Source organism: Meriones unguiculatus, chromosome 4 (assembly GCF_030254825.1).
Source record: "Meriones unguiculatus strain TT.TT164.6M chromosome 4, Bangor_MerUng_6.1, whole genome shotgun sequence".
NCBI classification, from domain to species: Eukaryota; Metazoa; Chordata; class Mammalia; order Rodentia; family Muridae; genus Meriones; species Meriones unguiculatus.
In genome coordinates, this window is record NC_083352.1 from 6,038,159 (window position 1) to 6,045,393 (window position 7,235).

The following is a 7,235-nucleotide window of genomic DNA, read 5'->3' on the forward strand; positions in this document are numbered from 1 at the left end:
ATGCAGTTTTACCTGTTACTCTCAAAATGTTTGATTTGCTGATATGTTACTTTTCTGAGTATTTAAAATTATGTATATTTCCTTTTGTGTACTAAAATTTCATATGAGTTTCAGGATGTGACCTGGATCTGGCATAGCTCAAAAGGATCGCAGATGAGATTTTCCCTGATCTTTCCCATTTAATAGACAAATTTTAACTTCTGTCTCCAGTCTGAATTTGTCTCAGCAGATCTTCACCTGTTTAACTCTGTCTGGGATCAGCTGTGGACTGCAAGCTGAGATCTGGACTTCCTGGAAACTGACATGATTGCTCCCTGCCTCTTCGGGTGGATCAACGAACCAGATGCTTGGGACTTCCCCATTGCCCAGCCTTTGACTGGCATTTCAGCCTTCCTAGCCCCTGATGCCTACGGTCCAATGGTCAGCTCGAAGAAGCTCCAGAAGACGGATCTACGCCCAAATCCCCCCTAGCAGGCTGAAATGCTAAGTCAAAAGGGGCTCCCTGGCATTAGCTATTGTCTTGGACATCTGCTTAGCTGAAATGGACACTAATATTGCAGCAACTGGGCTAAAAGCCTAGAGAGATCCTGTAATCTCCTTGGCTTACTACCCCTATATCCACCCTGAAGGGACCCCAGATCCCATTATAAAAAAATAATCTATAAGATACAAGGGGTCATATCTGGAAGACCCAAGATTGGGTCTTCAAATGATCATAGGAAAGGGGGAAATGAAAGACCAAAGATAAGCAGCGATTGTTATGTAGAGTAGGCGCAGTATAGCGGTAAGTTCCCTGAGGGGATAGCTACGTCCGCTGCATTCTTTCCCGCCTTCCGGTTCCGGGTGGGTACGTGACCCTGCTCACAATCTGCCTTCCCGCCTTCCCTGTTCTGGGTACGTGACTTAACTACGGCTTTGTTCAAACCACCCAATCAGAGCCCTGTAACTGCTTCTCGCTTCTGTAACCGCGCCTCCTGCTCCCGAGCCCTATAAAAACCCGTCACCCTAACCGAGAGGCGCGCAAGTCCTCCGATAGGCTTGGTCGCCCCGGGTACCCGTGTATCAAAATAAACCTCTTGCGGCTTGCATCCGAAGGCTGGTCTCGCTGTTCCTTGGGAAGCGGGGTCTCCCCGTCTAGATAGGCTCCTGGCAGTCTTTCATTCACAATTCCTGGTAGAGTCACTGCTCAACATGAGCTTAATAAATCAGTGAAAGGCCTGAGCCTCAGGAACCAGCCTGTAATCCCTGCACATGGCATACAGAGTCAGGGGATCGCAAGTTCAAGGCCTTCCCTCGACATAGAGGGAAGCCTAGTCGCAAACAAAAGGGATGAGGAACAAAGGAGGGTTATATATAACCTAAAATAATTGACTCAGTGACTGCAGAGTGGTCAGACCCAGGTTCAGTGTGAAGCTGTGACCACCAGGCGCTCTTGAACAGGCACCATTTATCCCACAGTGACAGCCATCTGGAATTCTGACTTCCAGAGAACTGACTGCTTCTTCCTGTGTACATGAAGACATCTGATATCTTGCAAATACACACATAAAGGCATTCAGCTTAACAGCAAGAAAAGAGTGGAATTTTCAGGAAACATACTGCAGATGATACTGTTTCAAAGAGCGTAGTTAACAGTTAGAAAAGCAAGCCCTCTTACAAATCTCTCCCTGTCCCTGTCCCCCCCTTCCCCTCCCCCTCCTCTCTTGCTTTCTTGTGTGTGTGCGCATACATACATCAAGATTGGCCTAGTCCCAGACAGTTCGCTACCCTCTCTGACCCTGGACAGGGCTGGCAAACAGCTTGTTATCACCACAGTGGATGGTGCTGCGTCTCTTTATACTATGCTATTTGCTTTCGTGAACATTTAACTGCCTATTAAAAATGTTTTTAAATTGAAGGCCTAATATTTTTTGGGAAATAAACAAGTCCCACAAGTTGGCTTAGAAGACAATTGCTTAGAAACAGGCAACTTAGGACCTTAGAAGGCTCCTAGAAGACTTGCAAAAGTGAGCAGGCAAGTAAATAGTTGTATGGGCAACTTGGGGTCACCCCTTAAGTCGCATAGGGACCCCGCCTTCCCTTACCTGACAGCACAACATGCACCGAATGGGTGCCCTTATCTCTTCAGGGAAACAGAAATCTTTCCTTCCTTCCCTCCTTCCCTCCTTCCTTCCTTCCTTCCCTCCTTCCCTCCTTCCTTCCTTCCTTCCCTCCTTCCTTCCTTCCCTCCTTCCTTCCTTCCTTCCTTCCTTCCTTCCTTCCCTCCTTCCCTTCCTTCCTTCCCTCCCTCCCTCCCTCCCTCCCTCCCTCCCTCCCTCCCTTCTTTCTTTCTTTCTTTCTTTCTTTCTTTCTTTCTTTCTTTCCTTCCTTCCTTCCTTCAACATGCCCTAAGCATAAAACAGCTTTGACCACCAAACCAGGCATCAAGGTAGGATGAACAGAGGACTGCCATCTGCTCTGCCACTGACTGATACACGAACAATACCACCAACAAGGTGTCTCTTTGCCCATTGCTGGGGTGGGGTGGGGAGACAGAAATTTCTTTTTTTTTTTTAATTTTTTTTTAATATTTTTATTTTATTATATATACATTGTTCTATCTGCATGTACACCTGCATGCTAGAAGAGGGCACTAGATCTCATTATAGATGGTTGTGAGCCACCATGTGGTTGCTGGGAATTGAACTCAGGACCTCTGGAAGAGCAGCCAGTGCTCTTAACCTCTGAGCCATCTCTCCAGCCCCGACAGAAATTTCTTAACCTACATCACAATGTATCTTTCAGATAAAAGGTAGCGAGGATGATGGTGGTGATGGTGGCAGTGAGGATGATGATGAAGATCATAATGATGATGATAAGAAGGATGATAACCATGATGATGGCGATAATAATGATGGTCATGATGGTAACGTTGCTGTTGCTGCTGAGGTGACCATGAAAGAAAACTAATAAGCATCAATCATTCACCAAGTTTTTATAAACTCAATAGGACGAATGCTATTTCTGCTTCCTATTAAAATAGGACATGCCCTGGGGATGGAGATGGTTACCAACAATTAGCAGAGGCAACTGGACATGAGCTGCTGTATGTCCCTCGCTATCCCTGGGGCTTTAAGGTCTATCTGCTGAAAACACAGGGCAAACACAGGCTTCTCTCAGGAGAACATGTTAGCTGTGGTGTTGGCCAAACCAGTGCAAGTTATTCATCAGCGCCCTGGAAGCGAAGGGATCCTGCACAGAGCCTGCTCCCTGCATGGTGAGTGTGTGCTGACTGCCCTGATGGAGGTGTCAGTATCACTGAAATGAGGTACAACAGGTAAGAAAAATCTCCGTGTGACCTTCTGTATCTGTATTCTTAGGTGCACATGCAATGTGTGTGTAGTGTCAGACGATTTGAGAAATGATCCCAGACACACTTGCTTTTGAACACATAAATCAATGACATTAGAACATACAGAAAAGACTGGAATGGCATACAGATGTTGTAATAGTATTTTAAGCTCAAAGCCTAAGATAGATCCTTCTGCTTCTGAGAGTGCAATCCACCCGCATGTGCAGTCACGGAGCCTGCAGCTGCCGTTCCCACGCTCCTGCCATCAAAGCAGCGAGCAGCGTCACCCAGTCTCCAGGAGTCTGCTCTAGATGAAATCAACGTCCTTTATAGCCGGGACACGGGGAGATAAACCAGATTTTCGGCCGGAATTACTGTGACAGCCTGTGCATGCCCCAGGGAAGAAATAGTTCCGTGAGCTCTCAGGCGGAGGGAGCCGAGATGCCCACAGGGGCAGGTTTTAGGTGGGCTCTGACTGGGTGGGAAGGAAACAGCCTGGAACTCAGCGTACAAGCAGGTTAAAAAATAACAGCCTCCCCTCCTCCATCGCCTTTCGTGGGAGTATTTTCTGTCTTGGAGGCCCTTTTTTGAAATGTAATCCTCCTGGGAGTGATCACACTTTAAATTATCAGCTAGCACTCGGGAGAGATTAGCAGGCCTGGGCAAAGAATGCGATGGGTTGGAGGGGAGGGGGGATGTCTGAGACACAGCACAGGCTACCACAGGGCAGACAAAACAGCTGGTCCACACAGCTTGATGGCACCTTGATGAGCAGAAATTCACCCCACTACACAGCTTTGGAGGTCCACCATGGCAATTCAAACCTCTGCATCCTGTGTTTCCAGGGCACAAATCCTGGAGGTCTGCTCCATTCATCAGTCCACAGCTCCCACGTCATCTGGGAAACAATTTCCGTCAGCTTGGAAAAACAAATAAAACAATGACTCGCCTATGTTATAGCTGAAAAGTAGTGGCTTTGTGCTTACAACACATTCATACTGTCACAGAGCAGGGTTTGTGGAGATGAAATCTGAATTTTAAAACCATAAATGGGTCATTTTATCAATGCACAGGGCAGAGTGGACCGAAGGCAGCTCAGTCTCCACGCAGAGGATTCCTCAGATTCTTGTGTTGCAAGGAAGATGCAGAAGGAACAAGGAGGTGGGACTCGCTCTGAGCACAATATGCTCCATTCTCATGGTCTGTCTCCATCACCTTCAAACTCTGCCCACCGCTGGGTGTGGCTCGAGCATCCCGGACACTCAAGGCCCCATGTTACACTGTGTTGAGTTCTCACAGCATCTCCTCCCTGTGTTGAAAGACTAATGATGTCCCAGGCTGTGCAAGTGAGCGACACTGTGTGCTCTGAGTTCGGTTTTTATTGTGTGGTTATTTATAATTATCCAAATTTTCAAACTATCTTTAGTCCACAGTTGTCTGGACCTCCAGGCTCTGACTCTACAGATGACAGCACCCACCACACTCTTAGGAGCCCTGTGCTTTCTCCCAGAGGCGGCATGGCTGAACATGCTGTGCAAAGTTTAATTGACCTCTTTGGATTCTGTGACTGCAGGGGACCTGGTGGCCTCAAGAATCAAGAGCTGTTGAGTAAGGACTTCGTCAGCACGCCCTTTGTGAGTGTCACTTCACCATGGTTCTCCTCTGAAGCTGCAAATGCCTGTATCCTGGATAGAAGACTCGTGGGGATTCTGCCAACTCCATCTTCCTGTAGATTCTCATCTTCCTTTGCCAGAAAGCTTTACAGTCATTAGCTACAGGTAGCAAAAGAAAAAGTAAATTCTATTCCTACTGCAGTGGCATGATTCCTGGGCTGAGGGTATCTATATACACAAGTGAATATTAAACTCATGACAAAGTGACCTTGAGGATTTGAGGATTTGAGGGATTTGTCTCTTGGTGCTTTAAGGACACACACTTGAGCCCTGGGCTCCAGGCTCTGTCTTAGGCCCTTAGTGATGAGGACAGAAAAGGCTGTCCACACAGCAGTACTACTCTAACTGATGGGTTCTGCTGGTAACCACCATGTCCGTAGCTTCGGCATCCATTTCCCTGTGTGCAGCCTTGGACAGGCTCATGTGTCCTCTCAACCGCAAGTCTGTCTCCTGTAAAAGCTTCAACTGATCACAAGGATCTAAATCCTTTCTGTTCTTAAATCATGGGGGTCCCAGTTGAGCAAGGGGGAAAAGGAGCATTGGTGGGTAAATAGGCACGCCACTTGAGTGATGGCTAACGTTCTAATTTTGTTCATCACTCCGGCAGCATTGAAGGTCTCCACCGGGGAGTCTCAGCCCGTGCAGCTCTCTCTCCATCTGCATTGGCTTCTCGCTGTCCAAGGAGATATGGGGTGGCCTCAGCCTCTCACCTGAACTGTTGAGAAAGTAGAAGTGTTCAAGGGAAGGGTACACGTGGTAAAGACAAGCTCTGTGGAAGCCAGGCATGTTTTCAAAGTGGGGTGGGAGTGGGGGCTTCACGTTCTTAAGTTGCACTGCTTCTAAGCAGGTAGCCATTTGATAAAGTCATTTGTCAGCCCTTCCAGATTTACTGTTTATTTACCCGTGTCAGCCAGAATCCCACAGACACACAAGAACAGTGATTCTGTGCATGTGATTAAAGCAATCCCTGGGCTGAAGATCTGAAACAAAGGCTGGAAGTTTACCCTGTGCGTGCTCGGCCAGGGCTCGGCCAGGGCTCGGCCACCCTCCCAGCTCCAGCCCTCCTTTCCGCTAAGGCAGGGTCTCACGGAGCTGCCCAGGCACTAAGGTACCTCAATCATTCTGTAGCCCAGGCAATCCTTAAACTTTTTTTACAGAGCTTTACTTATTTTTATGTTGTGTGTATGAATTTTTTGCCTTCCTATAGTCTGCACACCATGTGTGTGCTTGCTGCCTACAGAGACCAGAGAGGATGTCAGATCTCCTTGGACTGGAGTTTCAGATGGACCAGTCTCCATGTGGATGCTGAGAATCAAACCTAGAGCATCTGGAAGAGAAGAGCGTGTTCTTAAACACTGAGCCATCTCTCCAGCCCTGGGTCTTAAACTTTTGACCCTTCTACTTCAGCTTCCAGAGTGCCGGGATCATAAACCTGAGGCACCAGATTTTGCTGGACTTTTTACTTTAGACAACTTCAGAGGGACGTTCTAATTTTGTTCACTTAGAAATGCTAAATACCTACTGTAGTTGCCCTAATAATTTAGTATGGTAATCTGTTTATGCAGATTATCAGGAAAAACAACGCATATCAAATTAAGAGAAACAGTAGCTCAGGAAAGCTCACACCTCAAAACCACCAGATGAAAATGGGGACCAATCATAACAGCACAACATATACAGCCCAAAGACCCCAGCGAGGGCTGCCATTCTCTCAGAAACCCTCAGACCCACCCCCACCAATCTGCTGCCACCACCTCCGACCCACGTGACAAGGAGCCTGGCTGGCGCTGGAGCCACACTGGGCCGTGCACTGTGAACAGTGATCTATTCATAAAAGGGCTGCACACAGCACCAGGCTGGCTTTGTTCAGATCACACTCCTCCGCTGCCAGGAGTAACAGCGGCATGTGCGCTTCCGATCTGAGGCCACGGCCTGCCTGGGAAAGCACCTTCCCCGTTCAGCCCCTTTTGGGCTTCTGGAGACCAGGAACTTGAGAGCCACACTCTGCCATACCAAGCCCCCTCCCCCCCCCCCCGACATGGAGAACTTAAGAGTTATGGTGACATCGCTGCTGACTATTGAGGCCCAGGAACCCTCTACCTTGGGGAGCCAGCCGGTAACACACCATGACAGCAAAACCCGGAGGCCATGCTGTCTCAGTGCGGCTGCACCCATCCTGGGCAGGTCCAGTTCTGGGCAGGTCTAGCCCCAGATCCAGAGGCCCCATTGAC

The 7,235-nt window shown here is 48.3% G+C and overlaps 1 non-coding gene across 1 annotated transcript; it reads right to left on the minus strand.

Annotated features, from left to right (window-relative positions):
• Positions 1 to 2,378: 2,378 nt before the first annotated feature.
• On the minus strand, positions 2,379 to 2,521 carry LOC132653846 (small nucleolar RNA SNORA48). The gene has a single exon (XR_009591688.1). It is a non-coding gene; the product is annotated as a small nucleolar RNA SNORA48 (small nucleolar RNA).
• Between the last annotated feature and the right edge of the window lie 4,714 nt (positions 2,522 to 7,235).